Source organism: Myiozetetes cayanensis, unplaced genomic scaffold (assembly GCF_022539395.1).
Source record: "Myiozetetes cayanensis isolate MyiCay16 unplaced genomic scaffold, myiCay2020 scf5-8, whole genome shotgun sequence".
Taxonomy (NCBI): Eukaryota; Metazoa; Chordata; class Aves; order Passeriformes; family Tyrannidae; genus Myiozetetes; species Myiozetetes cayanensis.
The window spans coordinates 44,617,934-44,644,505 of NW_026087742.1; the positions used below are offsets into that span (position 1 = coordinate 44,617,934).

The 26,572-nt window shown below is 35.4% G+C and overlaps 1 protein-coding gene across 8 annotated transcripts in view; it reads left to right on the plus strand.

Moving 5' to 3' along the window:
- Window positions 1-26,572, plus strand: part of SGCG (sarcoglycan gamma) — a 109,908-nt gene that overhangs the window by 16,005 nt on the left and 67,331 nt on the right. For 4 of the 8 annotated variants that reach the window (XM_050333176.1, XM_050333179.1, XM_050333177.1 and 1 more), the window contains exon 2: window positions 15,609-15,700. The gene's annotated coding sequence lies outside the window, so the exon portion shown is untranslated. Of the gene's footprint in view, window positions 1-11,869; window positions 11,978-15,608; window positions 15,701-17,449; window positions 17,582-26,572 lie in introns of those variants that run through there. The other 4 variants (XM_050333178.1, XM_050333182.1, XM_050333180.1 and 1 more) reach the window with 3 other exon arrangements.

Here is a 26,572-nt window from a genome sequence, read left to right on the forward strand (position 1 = left end):
TATAACCAGCAATTGTAGTACATAGCTCTCCAAAGAGATTTGTAGACGGCCAAGGAAGATTTGTGGATTCCTTGACTGGTTCTATCAGCTGAATGTACATTGTATAGGTAGCACTTGTTGTGATGATGTGCATACCTTCTCTCATAGACAGGATAACATTCTTTGGCATTCCTGAGACGTCATCTGTATTAGTCTTAGAATGACAGTCTACACTGTGATGCGTGCCACTCGTGCCCTGCTCACTTCTAGAGGTGACAGCTATTCTTTGATAACAGAAGTCCGTACAGGGACAACAGTGCAGCCTGAACTCTTATAGGCAGAAATTAATTATGACTTTGCTCACAATATAAAAAGGAGGACTCAGAGAGGTGTTTGGGATACCAGTATCTCCAGTGCTATATTTAAGAGAAATTTTCAAAATACCACAGCTCCACCTTGCCCAGAAGTCTGTCTTTGACAGTGGCTTACAGCAAGTGTCTAGGTCAGGTAACAGCTGGCTTTTAGTGATATTCTCTGGAATATTCTCCTACACCCTTTGCATATTTCAAGAGCCAGGTGCCATGCCTTTGTATGTGAGTTTTGGACAGATTTGTCTTCCAGGAATTTATCCACCTTCCTTTTTCAATCTGGTTAAATTTTTAGCATATGGACTGTCTAGAGGCATCATTGCATTTAATCTGCTTATTCTTTGCCCTGATATAATGCTGTACTATGGTACCTTTTCAGTAGTTTTGTGTTCCAGGAAGTCCCTGTGTGAACAGTGAAGGATGTCAGGCCCAGTCTTTTTCTCCCTCCTTGCCTTGGTCCTGGCATTTGGTCAAAGCATCCTCCTTAGGGTCAGTAAATTTTCTACCATCCCCTGGAAGTTAAACTGTAATTCAGTCTGAAGTAATCTGCCAAGTATCTTCCTTACCGAGTCTGAAATGTGATCAGTCAGTGGAGGCAATGGTATCAAAGGTTTCAGTCGCAAGTAGCTGGACTCTTGTTTCCCAGACTCGACATCTTGAAGCACACACAGCAAAAAAAAACAATGCTGCAGTTTTCAGTCTGGCTATCTAGACTGGAGTCATTCCATCACAGATCACTTATATTAATAAGATAACTTGGACATTGCTTTGACTAGGACTGCATGCCACATGATGGTAAATGACCATCTACGTTCCTGAGAGTGATGGCAGAAGCCAGTTTTAGGTGGTTGGAGGATGGGTGAGGGAGGGGTGGGGGTTTTGTTGTTGTTTTGTTTTCTGAAACTCTGCAGTGAAGGAAGAAAAGAGAAGGAAAGAGTGGTTTCTGTCTGCTGCCTAGGAGGTCCTGGTCTAACAGCCGTTTGTGTTTTTGTAGCCTACTGTGAATAAATCAAAAAGTTGTGCTGTTTTAGATGTCTTATGGAAAACAAATTAGGCCCTTGAGGTCAGCAGTAGAGTGCTATTCCTCTTTGCTAAACAGGAAAGTCCTTCACCCTGTCCTAGAATAACAGTTGTGTCAGCAGTGTGAACTGCTGACTTACCAGTCAGTGAACTGCTGAACTTACCAGTCCCTGGATCAGATCATGCCTGGCGAGGGGACTGACTCTGGGAAAGTTCCCAGAGTGTAGAATTGTTAGTAGATGTTTCTTGAGGTTTTGTGGCTGACATTCCACCAGATTACATGCATTTCCCTCTTGCCCTTCATTCTTTTCTCTTGCATATTCTTATATTATGTAAATATGTAAAAAGGTAGCAGTGCTCAGGACTTCACATCTGTGAGTATAAAATACTGTCTCATTTGCTTGATAATGCATAATTAACAGATGTAGTATAGTAGGCAATTAGTGATGTAAGATAAGTAATATATTCTTGCATCCAAGGATCACAAAAGTAATTAAAATAAATAAAAAGACATATGAAAAATTCTTTATATTTTTACACAGTTTAAACAGCTGAAGGAAGACACATGATCCCATAACCTATTAAATGGTGGACTTAACTACCCCAGTATCTGCTAGCCACAAGGCAGAAGGTGTACAAGACAGGAGGTACTGATGTGATTACTAAAATGAAAACAGTATCTCACTAAATAGTCCAGAATGGCCATCTTATCCAGGAGTTACTGTTATTCCCACCATTATGGATTATCCCCAGTAGGCAGCTAAGCATCCTACAGCTGCTTGGTCCCATTCCGCAGTGGGAAGAGAATCAGAACGGTGAAAGTGGGAAAACCTGTAAGTTGAGATGAACACAGTTTAATAGGTAAAGCAAAAGCTATGTGTGCAAGCAAAGCAAAATAAGGAATTATTCACTACTTCACATTGGCAGGTGGATGTTTAGTCATTTCTGGGAAAGCAGGACTTCATCACATATTATGGTTGCTTGAGGCGACAAATGCCATAACTCCATGTGCCCCCCCTGTTTTCTCCTTCTTTCCCCAAACTTATTCCTGAACACAGCATCATACAGTATGTGATATTCCTTTGGCCAGTTGGTATCGGCTGCCCTGGTGGTGTCCTGTCTGAATTTTTGTGCACCACCAGCCCATTCACTGGTGAGCTAGTGTGAAAAACAGAGAAGGCCATGACACTGTTCAGCAAGAGCTGAAATGCTTACCAAACCACTGTTTTGGTCTCAGATCCAAAGCATAGCACCATATGAGCTGCTGTGAAGAAAATGACTTCTATCCCAGGCAAAACCAATGCACCCACTTATCATCAACCCACCTTGGCCAGCTATTTGTGTATGAACATTTTATCAGTGTACGTCTTTGGCTATTCTGTGCTGGTGGGCTTAATCTCTTCCCGCCTGTGAGGTTCTATAAAGAGATAGACTATCACAGGCTGCAACAAAGATAGGCTGTTAATGTCTTTTTTGTGTTGCATCATTTTCTCTCTGTTCTTTCTCCATCATTTTTTGAAGTAGAATATATCAGTTTTTGCAAAACTTGAGCTTTATTTGCTGAGTTACATGATTTCTGGATAGCAGGTCTAGTTTGATATTTTTCTGTAATGCCTATGTTTACAACCTCACGCATTTAGGACCTCTTTCATGAGCTACAGTAGCCTTCTAAAGCAGAAAAGGAGTGAACAGAGTGATACTATAGGTACAATTTTGTAAACAACTACTTAAATTTTTCCACCTATCGGAAGTCTCCTGTCCGACTGAAACTTGGTTAAGAATAGTTACTAATTCCAATACACTGAGAATATCAGCGGAACTGATAAAAAAGTTTCTAAACTTCTAGAATGGCTATTGTCAATTTCATTCACAATTTTCAGTACCTATTTTATTACTGGAGAGGCATGCAGGACTGATGCTGCATTTGTTTGACAGAGCAGATTTCCTCAGAGTTTTAAAATCTACTTCCACTTACTGAGTGGGGCAAAGCTTTGTGAGTTTGCTCACATCGTGAGTGTACATCTAGAAGGTACCTAAAAGGAAGAAATGGAGAGAGCACCTCTACATGCATGTATTGCTTTCACAGATATTCATGGTCTTTCTTTGCCTCTCCTAAAGGATTCCTTCTTGTAGGAGACATGGGTTTAGAAGGAATTGAGAATACAATGACAATCACTGCCTTTTTTTCCCCCCTTTTTTTTTCTTGTGCTTAAGTCATTATGCATACATTAATATCTAATTACAATAGAAATTATTTCAATTCTATGGAACTTTGTTTGGTATAGCACAGTCTTGTGCCTTTCTGTGAACTGCAAGCTGCTTCCTTTTAAAGACTTTTCTCTTTTCTCTTTTAGTGTCCTATGTAAACATGAACTAAGTTCCTCTCATTTGACTTAGAAACATCTGATTAGTTTCTAACACTTTAAAAGTAATCTTCCTATCAAAATTTGACAGTTTTCAACCTTCATTTTAATACTGCTATCATTTTGATAGTTGTATTTTAATTCTCAGGAAATTGGATGCTAAACTAAAAGCTTCTTTGCGTTCTGTCAGTCTTTAGCATTGTTGCTTGTAATTTTGGTCCTTTGATGCTTGTGAAAGCTTTAGATGCAGCTTTTTGACATTGATTTTGTTGTTATTGTACCCCAAGAAGTAAAAATGAGATGAATTCTTAAGTTTTCACAGTATGTGTCATGAAGGCATGAAAAGAACCAGGAAAGAAAATTATTGTATACTTTTGACTTGGAATATGGTTAGACATTTTTGCTTTCAAATTTTAGATCAGTTTAAATTTCATTCTAGATGTATGACATTATGTGTCCCTGCACATGGAAAAGTACATCAATAAAAATGATCTTGGTATTTGTAGGTTACTCAGAAAGCTTTCAAGAGATTCCCTAGCCAGAAATTTAAGAAACTAAGCAGCCATGGCACAAGTAGTAGGGTACTGAAAGAATGAACAGGTATATAAAACTTAAAAAACAGACAGTAGGAATATATACTAAATTTTTGCAGTTCAGAAACATTATCTTTGGAGATCTGCAACAGTCTATGCTGATATCTGTTAACACAGATTTTGCACAATGCACATGGCATATATTATCATAGAAAAGACCTATAAAAAGGGCTGTGCAGTATCAGACTTGAAAGTCTGATACTTGAAAAGAAATAAGAAATAGGACAGAAAGTCCCTCAGAATTTTTCCTTGATACTTTCTTTACTGCATCAGAATACTATTAAAATTAATCTAAGGAGGTTAACCTCTTGTTGTTCTCTGTTGGCCTTATGCTTCTTAAGCTAGCTCTGTATTGTTACGTACTCAGCATCAAAAAGGATGTTTAAGCCTTGCATGTGTAAGCCTTACAAAAAGTGTCCCAAACTCTTCATTTCCACTGTGGAAAGTGGGTTCTGTTGTTTTAGTTTCAGTGTAGGAACTTGTTCTGACATATATCATCATATGATACCAGCTCATGACAGGAGAGTTGGAACTAGATGATCTCTAAGATCATTTCCAACTCAAACCAACCCAGTCTATGATTTTTCTGGTACTTGAGTGACCTCAGTAGCCGTGTTCTTTAACATCTCACCTCAGACATCTTGCTGTGAAGTCATAAATGTAGCACTGCACCACTTTCAAAGTCTACAGGTGCTGTTGTACTGGAACTTTTCAATGCACCACTGTTTACTTGGTGGTTGAGTAGTGCATGCCATCAGCTGTTGTCAGAATACTTATGTGAGCCCATCAAAGAAAGGGGTTTCTAGTCGATGTATATGTTAGATAGAAAAGGCAAGTATTTTCTTTGTATGTCTCTGCATCTAAGGAACTGACTGAAGGTGGCAGCAGTACAAAAATGGCAGTGGGTGTGTTGTATCTCATGCAGTGTTAGTGGAGCAATTCTCCTCTGGACATTGCAAGGGAAAACTTAGTTCTTTTGTGATTGGGATAATTTGTTAAAAAGCCCATGTTAAAAAAAATCACAAAAGTGAATTGTCTGAGGCAGGAGCACCATTACTGGTCAGGAGAATTTCCCCTCCTTGTTTTTGAAAGCTGCAGTCATGAACAGGAGCTTCAAAACGGCAACTAAGCAAGAATATCAGGATAAATAGGTGATTGGTGATATAACAGCCCTTTTGTTGAGAAGCTGTGGAAGGTGTTGGATGACAGTAAAAAAAATGTTAGAGATAAGCTTAGTTTCTCTGCCTAGCTCCAGTGTGCTGTGTTTATGAATGCTGATAGGAGAATTCCCATATGTAGTGCTGAATTAGTTTCACAGACAGGAGCTTGATGAAAAGAGTGTTTATTTTTGTGGCTTGAATTAAATCCTGTGGTAAAAGGCTGTAAAATCATCTACTTTAGTGACAGATGCAGGGTAAATAGTGAATATTTTGGGTTTATGCTACACTTGTTGCATATTTTTGTAAATTAATTGAAGCAGTTTAAAAGTGAGTATGATATGAGGCAATTTTATCTCAAATAGAGTTCAATAGCTACTTGCCAAATTGAATTTTAACATGGATAGTAAAATATAGATAGTGGAAGATAATACACTATTTACAATTTGGGAAACTTCAGTTAACCTTTTGATCTTTTGGGAATACAAAGTATAAGGTTGGGGATTACTTTTAACTTTAATTCATACATAATATGTATCTTTCTGTATCACAATACCTACATATAGTGCCTAATGCAGATCATTTCATATTGATCTGTGTCTGTCTGAGTAAAATATATAGATGTACTATATAGATCCTTATATGATTTGTCCATTCTAAGCCATGGTTTGAAGATTAGCAGAGTATGTACACAAGACTGCCCATATAGTGATCTCAGATTATTTGAACATGACTGAAGAAATACCATGACCATCACCAATTCCATTAAGAGAATGCACCTGGTATTTGCCAGAGAAGCAGTGACTGGCAATGAGAACTATATAAATCTATTCTCTTGCAGTGAAAGACAAGGGAAGGCTACAAGATCCTTGCAATACAGGAAGATATAAAATGCTACTTGAGCGAAGAGATACAATTTAACGTAGAAGAATCTCTTTTTATCTATTGACCTCTTCTATAGAGGTTACACTGTATGATTAAATGGGTATACTAATTTCCTGTATCATCTTGGGGAACATATTTCTGGTAAATATTTGGTGTGTACAGATTTGTTTCTCAGGGAGGTAGTCTGTGAGTCAAATTAAAGACCATTCTCCTTAACCTTTAACTTCCACTTTAAGCATCAAGAGCAGAAGTGGTTTCTGCCTATTGCAGATTGGCTACTAAACCAGAAGCACCAAAATGCTCCTTCTTTGTTCAGAGTCTGTCTCTTGTGGCAGTGAGATTTCCTCCATTAATTGATCTCAGAATAAGGTCAGACTTCCCTACAGTACTTTATTAGCTGCTCTTGTCCTGGTCTCTCAATATATGAGTTCCACATGAAGCATCATTACAATCTGCACCAAGGATTGAACAAATTCCCCAGCAGCAGTCCTAGCACGTTTTCATTCAACTCCTTCCAAGCAGTCTCCGAATGTGTAACCTGAAGGTTGAGTCATTGTCTTCACTTTTTCACAGTCACTTGGCTATCCATATCACTGCAGGAAGAGTGTTCCTATGGGCTGTTGGATGCTGAATATCACAAATGCAACACTCAGTTTCTGTCTTTCCTGACTCCCCAGTCTTCACCTAACAACATACTCAGGAACCTTGTAATGAAAATTAGCGTGGCTGGAGGCATCTTCTCTTTTAGTCTCAGGTGGCAAAGTGACAATCCCTCCTTGACTCAGACTTAAAAATTTAAGGAGAACACAATTATCCAAAAATATTGCCTCTCTTCGTGTATCATTCTTAGGAGAAAATCTGAATATAGTATTGACCAGAACTCTTCTTCCTGAACTATTTTAGTAGCAAACAAAAATGTCATCTTTTCTGTTTGCTCAGTCCTCTGGCAAGCAATGAAGACTTGTGGGGGTATTTTAGAAGATATCTATATGTATTTTCACATGGACTCAGGTATGTATTGGACTATATATCTGTTTTTAAAATGCAGCTTCATTTTTTTTTTTGGGGCTGTTATGTAGAAGACAGCCAAGGAGTATTAAATTGTATAAGAAATAAGAGCTACTAGCTATTGATAGTAAACTGATATGTCCTTGACTTTAGAAAAAGTTTACAATCCAAGCACATCAGGCACAGTTAATCAGGAAAGAGAAGTACATTGTCTACTAGAGCTTGTTTGAGAATATAAAAATTAAATGGTCTGGTACTGATGGTTTTATCAAGCCCAGAATCAAATTTTAAGGTTCCTATGAGGCAGGTAGAATCATTTAATTATGAAGTCTAACAACCACAGTTAAAGAGAAAGAGCCCCAAAGATACGTGCACATTCTGAAAATCTGAAAGGCTTCGCACTGACTGCCTGTATGTTGCTGGTCGTCCTTTAAGGCCTTTTCCAATCAATATTCCAGGAAATATCAAGGTTACTTCCTTAGAAAATGGTATATACGATACAGAGAGCTGTAAGTCATGGTTAAACTGGTTATGCAGGTAATTATATTTTGAATTAAAGTGTCCTTTTTGTTTTGTACAGTAGTGGACTGGACCAACACACTTTTAGACTAATATTAATCTGCTGGATTAACAAACTTTAACCGTAGATCAGAGGCTGTCAGACACCTTTATCTTAGGAAATGGTCAGTGAAATTCTGGATTTTTTTTCCTATTGAAGGGTCTGATCTGTGCCTTGGCTTTGTGTTTAGCACTGCAACCATTTTCTAACAGTTGATGGACTGGGTTTTTGAACTGCACAACTGAAAATGAGGCAGCCTTCTTAGGTTGTATAGTTATCCAGACAGTAAATGAGATGATCAAACCAACTAGGATGCAGCTGTTGTCACTTCAGCTGAAGCAAAGTGAGGAGTAAAGATTTAGAGTAAAATGTTTTGACTAAATAACAAGGAAAAACATTTTAACCATAATACTTGGTTATAGTTAAAAGGAACATGTTGCCTACTAGTCAATTACTTTGACTAATCAATTAGTGTGACTAGTAATTATGAAACTATTACAAATCACGAGTTCGCTAAAGGAGAAACTTGAGCATTTGTTGATGTTTCTTACTAAGATCAAACTAATTGTCTCCTGTTTTGTGCAATGAGAGCAGCTGAGTAGAGCCTGCTTCATTTTGTTGTCCATTTCTGTACTTGGCTTTTCTTTGTTCTTTTTTTTTTTTTTTCAAAATGCCCTGTCAGAATGGGGTTATAATAAACGTTGCTCCAGATAGCATTCCAGAAAGAATGTTAGGTGTGCTTTTATTTCTTGTTTAAACTCATTCAACTATTTTGCAAGTATATTCCAACTTTGGTTAATAAGGTGGGTTGTCGCATCCTTACAGGCTGCCAAAATTTATCCATTTATATCTTTTAATTTTAAGTCCACACTTACGATATTTTTACTCTTCTTGATGAGGTTGCCTATTTCTCAGCCTCAAGGATAACCATTCAAAATACTACATAGTTACACTATTCTCATAGTTAATTTACACATTTCAATCAAACAAGATTATGGTCTGTTCCCTGGTTGATTATGGTTTCTTCTATATAAGAGGGCTATACTGAAAATTTCCTTGCTTGTACCAGATGGCAAGTTCCTAATTAAATTCACTTCTCATGTTTCTAATTTTTCTGCTTGCATTTTGGCAAAGCTAAAATCTCAGTAGGACCAACAGATTGTTGGTGTATATTAACAACATTAATAATTGTTATTTTTACAGTCTTTGTTGTGAATAGTAGCTCAAAGAAATCTCATGGATCAAGAGCTGTGACTTAACCTTTGGTACTAAGGCTCTGTTTCAATACAAGTTCAGAACTTCAAACCAGATTCTTAAAAATTATTTTCTGTACACTTCTACTGTTGCTCTTTAAAAGCTGTTTGATTTTTTTCCACAGTAGGAACACAAATTGCTATTTTATTGTGGTGGTTGGTGAGAAAAATTGCTTGTTCTTTTTCTGCTTCCTTTCCGTTGTCCTTTTTGTCTTGCTAGAACATCAGAAGAGGTAAAAGCTCCTGAGATCTCAGCTAAATGCTGAGCTTCCATTTTCTGCCTGGTAAGGACAATCATCTTGATCCAGAAAAATTACTCTGAATTAGGTACTTCAGCCTGGCATTTTTAAATACGGTTCAGTACAGGTTCTTCATGAAGTGATCATGGGAAATCATGAATTCAATTGTATTTTTTATGTAACTGTGTTTTGTTAACCAAAGAGTGCCCAGGCCTTCAAGGTAAGGAACTATTTCTGTGAACTGGGTTTTGCTGGGTACAGGTCTAAACTGATTATTAGCAATTTAGAAGTGAAAGACTGGGACTCAGAGTTCCAGAGTGAAAAATGGAAACACTGCAAAATGCTGTATACTTCTAGTTTCCAGAATAATAGCTACTGTAGCTGTAGTTTAGGCTGCTTTACTCTATAGCACTAAAAATGCTTTTTATTGTGCCTTTTCTCACCCTCTACCCCATTTCTGGCATTTTGAAATGCTAAGGCTTTTTTTTCCCTGACATTCTTTTAGTGAGTCATAGGGTGTAGTATGATTTTGATTACAAAATTAAGAGTAATCTACTTCAGAACAGTTTTACGATGGCAACTTGTAAACGGAAAAATCATTAATCATCCAGTGTTTTATAGCATAGTTTTAAAGGAGAAGTAAAATGCTTTGGAACCATGGCTTTTTCTGGCTACCAAAAAACAAAAACCCACGAGATAATCAGTACTGGATAAAAACTTTTCCTACACTGTCTGCCAATCATTAATTTATTCAATAACAGTGAAAATATATCAGTGAAATATATATAACAGTGAAAATGCATAATTTGGTAATAATGTGGTGTATACTGTGAAAGGTGTTGAAGAAAAGTGCATGCTTTTGTCCATTAGCCAATTCATCATACTGCATATGATGCTCATGTAAACATAGGTGGGTATGACCTAACCTGAGGGCTTTTGTTCTTCTTAGTTGCTGTGTTCCATTTATAAGAGTGACTGTGTCAGGTAAGACCTCAGAAGGAAGCAGAGAAGATCGTCATTCCTTAGGAACATTTAAAAATACTCTAAAAAAGACAATTTCAGAAACCACAAATTTACCAAGGTGTAAAAAAGCAGAAAGAAACACAGTGAGGGAGCCTGCAGCTCCAGAGGAACAGTTAAGAGAAGAAATTGCAAAGGCTGCAGAGCTGCAATTCAGGTTTCACAGGTGATAAAATAGAAACCTCCTTGATTCTGAAGGGAACTTCAGAGTTTTCTGCAACTCATAAAATTACTGAGGGGACAGACATCAGGTCTGGAAGGGAGGGTTCTTTGAGCAAAGAGAAATGGCCAGGAAATTACCTGTTCATAAACTTTCTTCTATTTATATTCTGTCTTAACTCCCTGATCCCATGTTCTCTATTTTAAAAAATAAACATTCTATTCTATAATATGTTGTTTACTCACTGTAAAGGAAAGGTTTAAGCAGATCCACTTTAAAGTTTTGTTTTATATGTGTAAATATAAGAGAATTATCTATAAATAAATCATGTAAACTCACGTAAATTTTTTATACAGCTGAAGCCTTCATTACACCTAATTCCCTTTTACACTAAATATTTATCAAAACGTGAACAGAAGCAATCATGTAAAATGAAAACAATTACAACTTCTTTTTGTGTGGATTATTACTAAATAAAGTTTAGGATATACGTTCATGTAAAATGAAAACAATTACAGCTTCATTTTGACTTGATGATTACAAAATAAAATTTAGGATATAGTTTCTTGTTTTGCTCTCTCATTGATTTATACCAAGTCCTCATTTCACTTGGATCAAGATTTAATTAGGTAAATGACCAGACTTTACATTTTAGCTAAAACATACTTTTGGGTTAACTTCTTCTTCAATTTTATTTATTTTCTTTGGGGTTTTCAGCTTTTAAATTTTAGTTCATTTTTTATGGAGGTACTTCTGATATTTTGTTGCACAGGTTCAGCTTACAAAATAAACTAAAGAAGGTCTCTTTAGGTCTCATAACAAATTCTTAAGTATGTAATCATTTATTTATACTAGCTAAACAACCAGTCTTAACTCATTCTCTCTCTTTGAGCATACATGCTGTTCTGTAGTTTGGCAATCCCACAGGAAGTTTTTCCACTTGTTTAACAGTGAAGAAGCACCATATTAATACTGTATTGTTTTCCTAAATATTTAACCAGTGTTCCATCTTTTTATCACTGTTACTGATTACTGAAGTTTTAAGAAAATTAAACTAATGCAGGTTCCTATTATGGAAATAACTTAATAGTCAGTTGCTCCAAATATAAAATTACAATCCACTAAATTCTGGGCATTGCGTGTCTCAGGGCATGAGCTCTGGGTTCTGTTGTAGTGCCACTTCTATTCTTCTAAATCTTCTGAAACAGGAAACCTTTTTCTTGTGTGCCTTAAATCTTTCTTTTTTTTTTTTTTTTTTTCTGAGAAGGTGCATGGTGGTACTGAATAAAAAAACTAAATAATGAAGGGGACACTGAATAACTGGATTTACACTGAGTTTGAGATGCTTTTATACACTTCTGTTTCAAATGCAGGTTAGATACACCTGCTTTATTATCTCAGAATTAAATATATGCTATGTTACCAAAAAATAACATTTAATGATAAAATGAAACTGCAGGCCTTTATATCTCTTGATCACCGGTATTTCTGCTCTGTTAGTGAATAGGGAAGGAAGCAAGAAAAATAAAAGAAGATAAAAGAAATAGGAAGAAAGCAAAAGAGAGTGGTAAACTCATTGTATTCTTTAGGGTTTGTATCTGTACAAACCTTCTTGCAATATGAGCATATGAGTACAGAGGCAGTGCTTCCAAGACCTATTACATCTATTCTACCATGGAGGGACAGTCAATCAGTTTTCTGTCTTATACAACCATCTGTGCTGGGTGACAGCTGTGTGTTTCTCTTAAAGGCCCCAGAGTTCAGATATCCCAAGGTGGAAGGCTAGACTATCCTACTGTGGATGTTCACTGTGGGTTTGGGGTTTTGCTGTTGTTTTTAGTAAAGGTCAGATGATGTAAGAGGAAATGTTATCACCAAAGAACATGAAACGTTCTCTGTTCATTGTCAATGCTTTTGACATCTGTTGTAGAAGTGATTTGACATGGTGTATGAAATAGACCTGTGAATACACTATTGTGCCTGTCACAGAGTGCTTGCAGATGGAGCTGTGAGTAGGTGCACAATGAATCATATCCTAAAATAAAAATCCGAATGCACAAAACAGTGAATCTCCGAAAAAGTGCTTTGCTCCACTTTCCGGTCTGGTATATTAGAGAGTTTCATATAAACCAAAGCGTACATTTCTTGTTTTCTTCCTGAAAAAAGCTAACAATTAACTTCCTCAAGCCACAGTACTTAAATTTTGTGCTTAGAAGAATGCTTAAATTATACCAACAATACAATAAGACAAATTCATTCCAAACCTGCTTTGATATTTAATATTTGATGTTTTTATTTCCTCGCTAATATTAAGTCAGGCAACATTTTCTGCTCAGTACAAGGTCTGTGTCTTCCAGTCTGTGCAAGCTGCAGACTCTAGATTAGTATTTGCTCCCTCAGCTGGACTCTTTGAAAGGATCTACAAAAATGAGCTTGCTTGTTTGCTCTTAGAAAAGAAATTTATCCCATCTCGCCTCTATTCCAAGGCACCTGTCAGGCTCATCTTTGCACAGAGTACCCATGCACCTTTTTACTTGTTGCTTCATACCGTAAAGATTCTTGTAATCTTTAAAGGTTCATACAGAATTAAACCCACAGAAATTAAATAATTTTTAATCAGATTATGTGAAGACGCAATCCAAGCAGAAGATACCATTTAGCACATGCTCTCCCCAAAAAAAACCCTCTGTGACAGTTTGAATTGGTTTAATATAAATTAATTTTGTGTCGATGTTAATTTTAGAAGAGATTGACTTGAGCTGGTGAACAGTAAGTGAAAATTATTCCTGTTCTGGAACCACTGAGTGTACTGGGGAGGAAAGTCCAGGTGACTGAATGTGGTAAAAAAGGGATAGAGAAGATGGGTGTGGCAACAAGGAACAGAGAGATAACAGCTGAAGCAGAGATTGAAATACTGGTAGGAGAATCAGACAATAGACCCACAACCAGCTTTTTATGCTCACATAAACTTCTAGAAAGTGGAAAAAACTTCTAGAAACCAGAGAGAAGGACCTGCTGTGCACTGACACACAGAGTAGTTGGATAATTATGAATAAATTCTTTTATTTTCATATTGTCTTGCATAGTAATTTTCAGATTTTTCTCTTTTAGTTTATTCTTGTCCATCCTTAAACAAAACATAAATATTCTGAGTTTCAAAGCTGTTTTGAACCTCCATATAGATACCACGTAATGAAACAGTCTAAACAGATCTCCCTTAAAGCCTTATATTTGTGGGTCATGTGTTTATATTTCAGAAGGTTCCTATTGAAATATTTTCCACTTTGTTTAAAACAAGTACATTTTTATAGCTTTAGTAAGTTCAAGAGCAACTTTCAAATGTTTACTTCTATTTATATGGGAAAGATATAATGCTCTTTTGGCTCACTGTTTTGCTCACATTTAGATTACATCCTTTTCTAAATATTAACTGTAGCCCTATTCTTAGGAAGAGGCAAGGTCTTGATCTGTCAATAAATGGCTGGTTGTCTTATCCCTTACAAATTTAAAAAGCACATCAAACATGGCCAACTCAAATTCTTCTTGGAAGGAAACACAAAAAAAATTTATTCTAACAGTTCTTGTTTTGTATCATATTGGATCCTCTAATCGCAGTGGAAAGTCAGGAGAACTGGAAAAAATAGTTTTTGAAAAGGTGATTTTTCTGTTACATCATTTCAAGTTCATAAGTAACTAAAATGCAAAAGAACAAGAACCAAGGAGACTCAGACATTTCCCCTGTCCGTAGATGTCCAGTAAATTATTACTTTTTATATTTTTTGACCATTAATAAAATTATCCTCCATTTTAATTGGTTGGGAATTTGGTTAGTTTTGATTTTTGCATTCATACTTTTTTCCCAAAATATGTGCCATTTTTTCTTTAATGTAAATTTGCTTTTGCTACACTACTTGGCCTTTCTGAACCATTAGCAAGGGATCTTTTGGTATTTCATATGGCAAAACTTCTGGTTTTAGAATCATTTAGGTTGAAAAAGGCCTCTCATATCATCTAGAGTTACACATCTGTACAACCTATTTTTAGCTATTTTTACTGTTTACTGCATAATTACAGTATTTCAGATAAATTCTGTTTCCCATACTCTCTATATTCTTGTTCCTTAAATACCCATTGCTTACCAAATCCTTATCACAGTCTTTGAACATCTCAGAGACTTAAAAATATCTGACAGGGCCAAATGGCTTCTATGCCCTTTTTGGTTAGATGAATTAGTTAAACTCATAGCTGGTAGTCATTGTCTTTTCCACCATTTTATTCTTGTACTTTGAGGAATAAGCAGATATTCTTGAAATCTTGTAGATGTACACAGAACTTTTTTCAACAAAATTAGAGGGGAAAAAAAATAGAATGGATTAAAATGGCAGAATATTCAAACCACAATTTACCTATCTTTTTCCATAGTTTTTTCATGCTGTAAGTTTGCAAGTACTTCTGGTCAGTCAAGTGCTGGTGTGAGTGGGTGCTGACAATGCAGAAGATAAATATGTTTGCTTAGTTACCTTTACAGGACTACGTCATCAGTCATTGACTTTCAAAATCCAATTGGAAAGGAAGCTGGCAGGTTTTGTTGAGGAATGGAACATCTGCATTTTTGAACTCTGAATAGTGAGAGAAAGATTTAGTTTTTTTGTACAAATGCAGTGTAACTCCATAATTGAAGTTACTGTTCATTATACTAATGTATTCTAATCTTATGGTTGCAACAGAAATATTCTTTATTATTTTGCACATAGATTTTTGACTAATTTTTATTTCTCATTTTTTGTAAACTCTGCTGTCATGAATATATGCAGTTTGAACAGGTGTTGGGAGTCTAGTGTTTCATTTGTGTTCCACAATTTTAAGCTCAGTGAATTTTGGTGTATCACTTGTAAGATGTTGTCAGTTAAAGTAGTCAGAAGGGCAATTCAGAAATATATCTTATTCTTTCTCCATTCTCATGAAAAATTTTGCTTTCTCTTTCCCTTCTTTGCATTTAAATAGGAAGACAGCTGCCTTCAGATGATACAGAACTCACTGACAGTTGCTCTTGCTTCAGTCCTACTTCATGAGAACTTCAGAAGATTCTAACTGAGGTATTTATTTGTTCTTTTCATTTTTATAATTTTTACTTTTCAGAAATTAGATGGGTAGAAGAGCAAGACAAAGGATATCACGCATCTAGACCAAGAGCAGTAATCATATGCAGAAAATAACACAAAATTCTGTCCATAAAGAGAGCTACTGGGTGATACAATCTAATCTTTCTATAGCTGGGCACTATGTTAGTCAATCCTTTTTTATAAGTTCAGAAGTCAAATAATTACAAATATACCAGAAAGGAGACATATTAAAATGCTGTTTAAAATGTTGCTCTTTCGAGGGTCATGTATCCAGTTTTATCTGATTCTCTTATTTTCTCCAAGAATGAGCAAAAGAGTTTGCAGGAAGTCCCTAGACATGAATCCCAATCACCTAAAGAATGAACCTTTCAAGACTATCTGTCATTTATAGATTTCTTCCCCTAATACTTACAAGGAATTTCAATTAAATAAGAGCTTTGGTGTTAACACAACATACAAGTGCTTTCCTCATCCTTTATCTTTTTTAAATCCCCAAGATTAAAGACAAAAGCAGTTTTAAAGCTATTGTTAAATATTGTATTATGAAAAATATTTGTCTTTTTTGTCAGATACCAGTGAATTAATTCCTTAGTATAGAAAAGAACTCCATTTGTATATGTAAACAGAGTCTGATAAAGGAGTAATGGCCACCAAATTCATAAAGGGAAAAAACTACCTTGTAAGCCTGGGATCAGTTGGATTTATGTCAGTCCTAAATTTATGATCTGCAGCTGTTAAATGTCTGATAGGAGCTTCATTTTCTGAAGTATGATAACAGTGTGAGGGCATGGCTGGAAAAAAGGAAATGTGCTTTGAGAAATGAAATTGTCCAGACATATGGACAATGATTGCAATGCTTTACATAGCACAACATTTTTATTCTGTAAATCTTACAAATGTATGTTTTAATGCTTTTTAAATTGTGGACTGCTACCAGAACAGATTCTAAAATATTGTAGGTTGAACAGAAAGTCTGTTGGCTAGTGTTGTGTAGTCAGTCTAATGTAAGCAGTGCTGGCCTGAAATTCTTTTTTCTACTTTTGAGAACTCAGAGCTTAAATAATACTGAAAAAATATGTCTCATAATTTCTATAATATAAATATATGCAACTTTATATATATATATAGCTCTTAGTATTTATGTGCGTCTGTCTTTTATACCAAGATAGGCTTAGCTTTTTGGAAAAATTCGTAATTGTTACTGTAGTTCTGTATAAAATTTATATGTGCTATTATAGGTATATTATAATATATGTATTTTCTTCTTTTAAAGAGACTTTTTATATGCCACCCAGTTTAGATTATAGCTAGAATTATGTTAGCAAGAAAATGAAAATTTTTCAAAATCAACTGTTAAAATTCAGTTGAAAGTTACATAGGGATTCAGAGAAGAAAGCAGAGCCTTTTTTGTTTCTAATTTTACATTATGTGTTGTTAGCAGCAAACTCTGATAATAGTTTTTACTTGCAGATTCTATGAAGTGCTGCATAGTCTCAGATTCTAATAAAGCAGTTGGCATGACGTGACAGGTTGAGACATTTCAGTGCACACTGTGGATTGGTTATGTCTTACAGTGGGGCAGTTCATTTCTGGAATCAGTACACAACCATTTTAGCAGTAGAATTAGCCGCTTATGTCACAGATTATAATTAGCTACATCTTTGTGCCAGAGCAACAGGATGGAATGCAAAACACAGCCAAACATGTGAGTGAATTTTCTTCCACTGATATTTGGCCAGGCCTAAAATATCTTCCACTCCAGATTTGAAAGTAGTGGAAAAGTTAGACGTTTCTCTCTTGGAAAGAGACTGATTGTAGTTTATTCAGAAGACCACATTGTTTCAAATCCCTACGGTACGTAACAATTTTTTTAATATTTATTTTTATATCTGTATGAAAATATTAGCATGTAAATAATTGAGTTTGGGTTTGTTTGCTCTTTGCTTATTACGTGCTTGTATTGAGCTTCTCCCCCATCTGATTTGCCGTGCAACACTTCAGATGGATTTTGGCATTATATAAGGATCATTTTTGATGCTTATGTGATTTATTTTAGAGCCTAAATTATGTGTTTATCTTTAATTAAAATTATTTTCAATTCTGATAGTTTAATTATACTTGTTTTTACAATTAAATGCAGCATTAAGTTGCATAGTTTAAACCTGCATTTTTTCAATATTGAGAAGCTAACTCTTAGTACTTTTTAAATCTTTTACAATATCATATTACTGTAATTATATAAATATATCATTTGTAGTAGTAAACCTCTGATGTTTGGGGCTATAAATTTTTCTCAGTATATCTATCACATACTGAAAGTTAAATTTACTCAAGAATGGATCCATGCTTCTGCTGAACACTTCTTTTTGGCTTGATAGTGTGATAATAACCTAACCTAACACCTGATGAAATGTGACCAAAATCAGTTCTAACTTCTGTGAAGCATACTTGAATTAATATAGAGCATATAATTATGTGTATATAGAACTCCTTTGACAATTCTGTAATCTCCTTGAATTCAAATACATTTTCTCTTGGATAATTTCACCACTTGAAAGAGAATTACTAACTGGGTATCAGTGGATTACTGACTCATTATCAAATGATTTGTTGGGTGATACTTGGTGTCTGGCCACCAACAGGTGCTTGCACTGCATACTTAATTATGAATCAGAACATAAGTTCCTAAAACAGGATATTGCAAAAGAGTAGGAATGTGATTTTACTGCATCAACACCAGTCCACTGGGCTCCTTTTATAGAGGAATGGGTGTTTTTACTATTTCTGTCTTAAATCTCCTTGTGCTTGAGGAGGAGGTGATTCATGTCCCAGAAGTGTCCGTCTATCTCCATTTTCTGTGGAGGGGACATAGGTAAGTATGGCTGATGCTATCTGTGTTTGGAGAGATGACTTCTGACATGCCTAGCCACTTCCAAATTAGTAATCCCTTTGAGTGAACTGTATTAACTTTGTGCCATAGAGTTCTGAAAATTTGTCGTCAGCTAAGATTTTGGAGATTTTGGTTGTAATGCAGTCACAAATGATGCCACTAAGGCTGAGATGAATGTCTACCTTCTAAACAAATTTGCTATTAGTTACAGACCTCCTTTCAATTATGTAATGAAGAAAAAAGTGGTCCTAGGATACCACCAAAGGGTAAGAACCACTATATGGAGTTAAAATAAAATAAAAGGATCTAAATTAAGCCCACCATTAGAGGGAACCAATTAAAATCTCTTTTCTAAACCTTTATACTTTTGCTAATAGCATGCAGTTGGAAACTCAGTGGTTTGAGTTTTATTCATAATCATAAGGCTTTAGTAATAATGTAAAGATACAATATTTATACTTACTGTAATAGTTTGTAATTATACAGATATGTGATTATACTTAGTGTTGAGAATACTCACACAAAATGTATGTTTTAAGCTAAGGGAAAAGAGTTTTGGAGGAACAGCTGAAAGAAAGAACTGGCTATAGTGTATCATACAAACCCAAGCCTCTGTCAAAAGGCACAGAAAGTTGGATGTACAAAGATCCTCTTGCCTGAATAGCCTTGTGAGATTTATTTGTTCCTGTGGAAAGTAATGCCTTTTACATGAGATACAAATCCCAGGTCCTGACTTCTTGCAGTTTTTAATTATTTTCATGACTTGGAATTAAGGAAGCTGGATTTCCTTCGGACTTACTTCTCAAAGTTGATTGTCGCACATGTTTAACGAGCGCTGACTGAAGGGTTTTTGTTACAGAGACATTAACAAGGTCTTTCTCTTGTACAGGCTTTCTGATATCTAATAAGGTCTTCTTGCCCATTGCAGTCTCTCAGTCGAGACATAAATGGCATTTGTTATTTTCCCCTTTGTCTCATTTTCAGAAAGTTCGTAGGAAAATAGTATTTGAGATCTCCACTTATCTGTTGAATTTGGTTGAAATTGGCCAAGAAACTCAAAAGCTGTTGAATTGGGGGGAAGGAAATGAATAGGAGACAGATGATTTAGATGTTGACATAGGGTTTGATTGTTTTTTAATTTATTAAACCAGGATAAAAGCATCATGGCAGTTTGGATAATCGGTTAATTCAATATCCTGATCAAATTTTGAGCTCAGGTAATAATATTCTCACTATGTAATTCATCCTAACTTTGGCTACCTGGGCCAGTCTTTTCATAAAGCCTTTCTGTATATTTGCCAAAAGCTGTTAAACAGCTGCATTTCGTGCCATGGTTGGTTATGTTTCTGTGGTGGATGAAGTACTATGTTTGTATAAGACTGTGAAGAGAAATACAAACTAAAGTATATAAATGTTTTTTTAAATGGAGTGTGGTATATGCTGGAGTGTTGGATAATGCTGGTATTAGCCATAAAAGGCAGGGATTTTGATAAGACATATTCATTTGTTTGTGTGTGTATGTGTATCCTAAAGGAATGTTTGTAAGAGTCACATATATATGTATTGTCAATAATGGCATGTAGAGGTGAAATGATTTGTAGTAATGACTGTTAAAACTCTTCAGTTGCTCCTTGTTTATTTGCTGTGCTGTCAGTGCTCTGAGGAACAGAAGTTTCCTCTGCTTCACCTTACCTTTTCTCACAGTGCGAGTGGCAGATACTAAATTTTATCCTGACTTCTTGCATCATTACCTTCTTAGTCCTAGATACCAGTGGCTTTCAGAAAAAGCTGACTGTGTAGAGTACTACAGCCTCTGTTCCATGTAAAGATTTCATGCAGGTCCTATGTTGAATTTCCAAGCTGTTAGACCTGTCTGTGAGGACGTGCACCCTTAGTCAGAGATGGCTGCTGATGGATGGAGAGATGTCTGCAAAGTTCCCTGCACCGCATTTCCTCAGTTTTGAGGAGAAGGAGTTTGAAGTGAGGGGCAGTAATAATTAAATTAAAAAACACGTTCTGGTGCTTCCAGAGTGCTGAAAGCAGAATAAAATGGAAGAGTCTCTTAAAAAATAAATGCTCTGGAATGAAGCTGAGTCAGCAGAGCACAGCTAAGGTAAGGGACCCTGACCACAGACCAGGCTACATTAGCAAAGCCGAACACAGCTAGCTCCATCCAAAGGCATGTTCCAGTCAAATTTGAACTGGAATAGATGTTCTTCAGAGGTCCATTGCAGCCTGAATTTTTTCCTAGGTTTCTCAGAATTTGTTCAGATGTTCTGGAATATTCCCTGTACTATTATTATTATTTACCTCCTGGACTTGATTAGTCCTCTGGTTGTCTTACTAGCTGATCCAATCTGCAATGTTTCAGATTTCATGGAGGAAGAGGGCATCACAGTTTAATAAATACGGGAAATTGGTAGCTAGCAGTATTCTCTAGCCACGCAGAGTTCCCATAAAGCAGTGAGAATTAACTGTAATATTTTACTTGAATTTTACTTGGAAATACAAGGAAGAAGATAGATTCAGAGCTTAAAGCCAAAAAAGTAACAGCGAGTATTCCCTATGACCTGAAAAGTCACAGGAGGATATTTGGGAGAACGGCAGAAAAGACTGTAGTTATTGATTGCCTGAGTGAGAGTTTTCACAGTAGGGATAATAAAGTTATAAGACAGGTTTCACTATGTGAAGGAGGAAGAGGTTGATTTGTGTTTGGCGTGAGTGCCAAGCAAGAGAGTGAGTGTGGGAAACAATTCCAAAAGTCCGTATGGATGAGGCAAAGAAGACACTGTCAAGTTTGGTTCTCTCCACACTCATGTAATAGTATCCTGATATGCATTGTGCCTTTGTACTGCACCTCAAGACTTCTAGCATATATTCTGGTTCTGATGAGGGCTAAAGTGGTGCAAGTTCACCCAGAGGGTACCCAGAGCCAAGTTTTCTGTAGTATGTGGCATAGAATTTTGTGGAAGCAGAGCCTAAATTTTTGTAAGACAGGCAGCAAGACCACGGTAGGACATGGTAGTCCTATGTTGCCCACATTATTTTCAGACTTTTTTTCTGTCTCAAACGCTCAAATAGACCTGATGAAGGGCCTATACACCAAAAAACTTATCTAACTTTTAGCCCTACTGGTTGGTGTAATAAAGGAGTTTTCTTTTAGCCCAAACACTTTTCTTCCCTGTAACATTCTACTTTCAGTTTTGTTATGTAATGGTAGGTATTTTCCATTTAATGAAAATACTGAGGAAGGGTTCTGAAAACTACTATCTTGCTTAAACACAGAACTGCATTACAAAGTAGTGTATTTTGTTCTGCATTATTTCATGGGTCATTTAATAATTATATTCAATGCATGTGTGAAGATAATGCTTCCAAAAACAGAAGTGCAGTTCCTATATTTACAGTTATATAAGACTATTCATGTATTGTCATAACAGAGAGGAAACCATTTGTAAGCTATATTCAATGAAACCACTGTATTTATCTGAGTACCCCACATTCTTTATGAATTGTATATTTCATCGATATTCTGTCAGTAACAGCTTTTTAATGACTTTAATTTGTTTTCACAAACCATGGTTAAAAATTTCAAAGCTCTGGAGCTAGTGTCTTGCTCATTATTTATGGTCAAAATTGCAAATAATACTGCAGTGGATGCATAGATAGCAAACAGCATACTGATTTTTTTTTTTTTTTTTTTTTTAATGTTCTGTGTTGCTTCTCTGGTAACATCTCAGGCAACAAAAACTGATGTGTCAAGCACTACTCTAAATTTGAGGAACAGTGTCTAATTGGAATTTAAAAAGGCAAGTTATACTTGTGCTCTGTGAATATCTTTTCCTGTGTATGCCTCAAGAATAACTTTAGAAGCTACAGACATACTTTCTGGAGAAGATAATGGGCTTCTTATTTGATCCAAATAGAAATTGTTTTCCAGTTACTCAAAGTAGAATCTTTAAAATGAAGAAATATGCTAAAAATAAATCCTACATTTCAGATTACACTATTTGATTTACATCCGTAAACCAACTTTAATCGGAAGTTAAGGATTTTAGTAATATATCCTGATTTCCATTTTGGATTAAATACTTTATATGAAAAATTCCACTTTGAGATACAGGGAGTATATATGTTGTATCAAATAAGAGGTTTTGCTTCTAATTTGTCTTGGAATGCTTGCATAGTTAACATGTTTCGGGTTTTATTTGCACTTCATTTGTTTTTACAGCTATCTGAAAGATCCGATATGTCTTTCCTATAGGTTTAAGTCTGAGAAGTCTTATACTGATCAAAAACAGTACTTATAGATTTTTTCCATGCTCCTCATCTTCTTTGTTTCTTGCATTGCATTATTGTTTTGTCACGGTTGCTGAAGAAACGTAGAATCGGTTGCTACTTAAACAATTGGAGTCAACATCACCAAAAAAGGCTTTGGTAGTACATGTCTTTTGATGATTTCCTTATGTGTCTAATACACATTTAAATTAACTGGCTTTTCCCTCATGTAAGTAAAAATGAGTAATAAAGTTGTTATGACCAGGACTGCAGTGCAACAGAATCCCATCAATTTGTAGTCACTGACATTTGAAATTCATCAGAAAAGGGCAGAGGTTTAAAGCATGTAATGAGACACAGCATACATAGGAAAGCATTTTGCTTCCCTTCTACTAAAAAAGAAAGTGAATTTGAATTCTTATTTTATTTCCAAGTGACTTGTCAAAAAATGTGTAATTGTTACTTTCCACATACAACGTCAAATTATAGTATTTTTAAAGCATACATGTGATTCATCACTTGAATTAGGAAGAGAAGGTATGAGGATTAATTTTCATCTCTAGCCTCTACATGTTGTTCTATTCCTTATTTCTTTTGTGTATTTTTATTTCCGTATTCAAAAAGGAAAAAAAAAGCTTCACAGAATAGCAGTATAATTCCATTTATTATGTGAAATAATTTATCAAGGCTAAATAAGCAGATTTTCAAGGTCCACAACCAACATAGGAAAACACCGCAAATAGGAGTTATCTGTTTTGTTATTGGGCTGAAGTCTACTGTATGAACTGGAAGTATGCCTCTAAAGACGTAACAGCATTCTACCTGGAAGTAAAACTTTCATAAAAGAAGCAGCAAGACAAGGAAAAAGAGAATATGCCAATGCATGTGACTTTATATACTTAAATAGAGCTGTTTCTTTTTGCTGTCACAGAGAGTACCTCTACCCAGCACTGGCAACATGAAATACTTTTGCTGTGAACAACACTGAGAATAATATTAAAGGACTTCTGCAAAAAGCTCTCTCAGAGCAGGACTTGCATTAGGAACAGTATTTCTACAAGATAAATTTTGGCCCTGCTGTGGGTAATCATTGCTGTATGATAGGAAAGCTCTTCTATCACACACACAGAAAATAAAAATATGTCTTTTTTCTTTTAAAAAGTGTTTTTAAACAGAAAATTATGTAGTTGAGCTTTTTTTTTTAAAGTATCAAAAGTTATTCTCTGTCTGGTAAACATCCACACAAGATTATGACAGCAGAGATTCTTTCATGGTTTATCTCCATCAGAGGGATTGCTTTTTCTTCCCTTTTATAAAGAATTTCAAGTCTTTTGATGTGTTCAGCAACACCAATGAAGATTATTTTTCCATTCCTTCCCTGAGTTAGCTTTGCAATTCTGACCTATGTGTCAAACTTCTAAGTATATAAACAACCAGAAAAAGCATGACAAATGACAAAAAAATTTTAAAAAAGTTTATGCCTACCGGTGTTTTGAGATTTCTGGTGTCGTCTCCAGTGAAGGAAAATTGAGGTCCACAAAAACAATTCTTATTTGCATTAATGGCCCTTAAGAAATAAAATTTTGTACACAAAAACCTCGTTTTTACTGCAACTCAAACTGACAAACTACGAGATCCTGTTGTCTGCAAAGTTTAACTTTAGCATGTGTTAAAATAAAATTTTTGGTGCTTTCTTTTCTTACAATACTGTACCTTGACAATAAAGGAGGAATGGAAAGTAATGGAGAGCATCCAAGTCATACAGTAACAGTACAAACAAAAAAAAAGTAATTGAAAGCAGCAATTTAAATGGCAATACAAACATGAGATGTATCCATTTTGTCAAATACTCACATAAACTCTTCTTAATGTCCATGACACACAGAGACAAACAAACCACTCTAAAGGAATCAGAATTCTGCTTAATCACCCAGGTTAGGAGTATTACTGATGACTTGACATAATAGAAGTTTGAATGTGATGACTTAAAGGGAGTTCTTATATGTTCTTTCCAAATAAGCTGTGTGCTTAATAAATGTTCCTAAAATAAAGTAAAACTGTATACTGTGCAAAAGGGTATTGATTTATTCCTTGACCTATTCATCCAGATTTCCTATTTCTTAAAATTATGACATTGTTTTTATTTCTCCTTTTATGAAGGAATAGTTTTTCAATTGAAATTAGTGTGACTTTACTATGTTTATCTAGAGAAGACAGGAGTTTTTAACTATTGTTAGAAATGCTACAGTAGTGCATAGTAGAACTGGTTAACTCCTTTGAAACACTTTAAATAGCAGTCAAAAACGCAGATTCTGTTTGTCATTTGAAAAAATAAGTGAACTGAAGTTTAGAGGCAAAATAATTTTTGCGAAATCACCTTTAATACAGATTACCTATTCTTCAAGAAAAGATGTTATTGCAATACAAAATTACCAATATTTAATATTGGTAAAACTTAATCTAACATTTAACTTGGTTCATTCTCTTTCCAGCACAAAATAAGGTATTTGATTATGCATGTCAGCAATGTAAAATGTATTCAGTGTGTACGTTTCAAGTCAAAAATACACATTTAAATTGTGCTTAGGTTCAAAGATAAAGGATGAAGGTGTTGGCCAAAAAGTAAACTGAAAGCATCCAGAAAAATATTTAAGAGAATTATATTGGAAGTACAGATCAGGATACATGCTCGCTATGAAAAAAAGTTCGAGAAGGCAAAAGTAACCCAGCATGGCAAATCAGCAGATTAAGGGAAATAGGTAAAAGAATTTCCTAAATTTGAAGTTGTGTGCAAATTAGCAAAACAGAAAAGATCACGAGCTCAGGCACGTTAAATCTAAAAACAATAACACTGGGGAAAAATGTTTGAGGAACAGTGAACAACATGAATGATGAAAACTCTTTCCTCAAACATGAGAATGGCCAAAACCTACCAGCTAGTTTGTATGGTAAATGAATAAGACTCTAAAAAGAGTGTTTGGAGAAGGATATAAGGACTATGAAAAATTAATTTATTTGTGTTTGACTATGGAAGAAACTGGAGCTCTTTCTGCCATATAACTCCACTTTATGATTACTCATCAAAGGATCTATTCCAGAATAAAAGGCCTATAGAAGGGGATTATCTATAGGGGATGTATAAATAAAGTGTATAGAAATATACAAAATCAGAAGGTCTTCAATAAAGACCTGGAAAAGAAAAACAAAATAAAAATAAAATAAATTAAATACTGTTGGTAATAAAAGGCTGCTCTAAAGACTGCAGAATCCTAGATTAATTTAGATTGAAAAGAGCCTCTGGAAATCATCTAGTCCCTCCTTCTGCTATGCTTGATTAGGAAGGTGTAGGAGATTTAGCAGAACATCACTTCTCCTTTCTTTCTCACAACCTCCTGAATGTCTTCATTTCTGTTTCAAAGCAAAACTGTATGCATTCGACTCAGCCCTTTATACACACAACACAACCCTCCTCCCACTTACCTTGCCAACCTTTCTTTCCTCAGTGCACATATCCATCTCTTGCAGCTTTCCAGTCATACAGGCTATCCAATATATTTTTGTAATTCCAGTGGGATTATTGGTCTGCAGTTGTGCATGAACTTCTAATTGCTCCTGTTTTCTGTGCAGTATTCATTCATGAACAGACACTGCAGATGGGCCACAGTCATGCTGTTTTT